Below are 1818 nucleotides of genomic sequence, written 5' to 3' on the forward strand. Positions count from 1 at the left end.
GCAGAAAACAAAACAAAAAAACTGGAAAAATAGCAACAATAAGTATTTTGTTGTAAGTAGAAACAAAATAAAATAAATAAAGCAACAAAGAAAACAAAAAACAAAAAAAAGTGTTTTCAAATTTGAAAACTAATGGCATTAACAAAAAGTTTATAATTTTTCTAAAACTAAAAGTATAAAGAATTAAAAAATAAAGCAAAAAATAAAAGAAAATAAATAAAGCAACAAAAAAACAAAAAAATGCCACCTACTGGGCCCCCACGACCTGAATACGACTAGAAACCCATCCAAGGGCCAGGATTCAGGCCCGCAGGAGGCCTAGTAGGCCCACAAGCATAGCAGTGACAATTAGGCCCGTAAGCCTGCAATGGAGAGGAGCTCGAGAGGGGTGCGGCAGTGGGGCTTATAAACCAGTGTGCACCCCTCTCAACTAGCGAGGTGGGTCTAAACTTTCGACGCAGCAGCCGCACAAGGCCTTTGGTCCCGGTTGGTGGCACCAACCGGGACTAAAGGGGGGCATTGGTCACGGTTGGTGACACGAACCGTGATCAATGCCCCCCTTTAGTCCCGATTGGTTCTACCAACCGGGACCAAAGGCCGCCGCTTCCCACCCTTTGGGCTGCTGAAAATAGGCCTTTGGTCCCGGTTGGTGGCACCAACCGGGACTAAAGGGGGGCATTGGTCACGGTTTGTGCCACGAACCGTGACCAATGCCTTTGTTGTATAACTAGCACTTGTGAAAATTTCCATTCAGTTCGTCTTCCCCGCCCGACGCCGCCAGGCTGCCCCTCTTCTTCTCCTCTTTCTTTTCTCCTCTATTCCTTTCTTCTTCTCCTCTTTTTTTTCTTCTTTTTTTTCTTCGACACGTGGGGGGGGGGTCGAGAACGTCGGGCATTCATGAGAGAGGCGAGGAAGAAGGGGAAGAAGAGGGAGAAGAAAAGGAGAGGAAGAAGAGGAAGTCTTCTCCTCTATTCTTTCTTCTCTTCTTTTTTCTTCTTCTTCTTCCTATATGTATTAGTTTTTTTATTTAGGTTGTTAATTAGTAGATATTAATTTTGTTCATATATGTATGGATGCATGTGATATGTATGTATGTATGTATGTATCAGGTATGTCGTTGTCGATATACCCCCTACCCGATAACTTCGACATGAGGGGGTCAAGAGGGGGTCTAGGGTCGCCGAGGGGTCGAGGGTCGTCGAACATGAGAGGAAGAAGAGGATAAAAAAAGAAGAGGAAGAAGAAATAAAAAGAGGAGAAGAAAGAATAGAGGAGTTCTTCTCCTCTATTCTTTCTTCTCCTCTTTTTTTTTCTTCTTCTTCCTCTTTATTTTATCAGGAACGAGGGTCGTCGAGGGTCGCCGAGCGGTAGAGGAGAAACCCTAAATAGAAAGTATCGTCGGTGTGAGATACATGTACCGTCGGTCTCGGACACTACATCCACGTCCCACAAGTGGCGCGGGCTTCGACGCCCACGTCACTTGTGGGACGTGGATGTAGTGTCCGACACCGACGGCCACATGTATCTCACACCACGATACTTGCTATTTAGGGTTTCCTCTACCATTCGGCGACCCTGACCCTCGACGACCCTCGTATCCGATAAAATAAAGAGGAAGAAGAAGAAAAAAAAGAGAAGAAGAAGAAAAAAAGAGGACAAGAAAGATTTCTTCTTCTCTTTTTTTTTCTTCTTCTTCCTCTTCTTCTCTTTTTCTTCTTCTTCTTCCTCTTTATTTTATCGGGAACGAGGGTCGTCGAGGGTCACCGAGCGGTAGAGGAGAAACCCTAAATAGAAAGTATCGTGGGTGTGAGATACATG

The sequence above is a fragment of the Triticum aestivum genome, chromosome 5A, assembly GCF_018294505.1.
Source record: "Triticum aestivum cultivar Chinese Spring chromosome 5A, IWGSC CS RefSeq v2.1, whole genome shotgun sequence".
NCBI classification, from domain to species: domain Eukaryota; kingdom Viridiplantae; phylum Streptophyta; class Magnoliopsida; order Poales; family Poaceae; genus Triticum; species Triticum aestivum.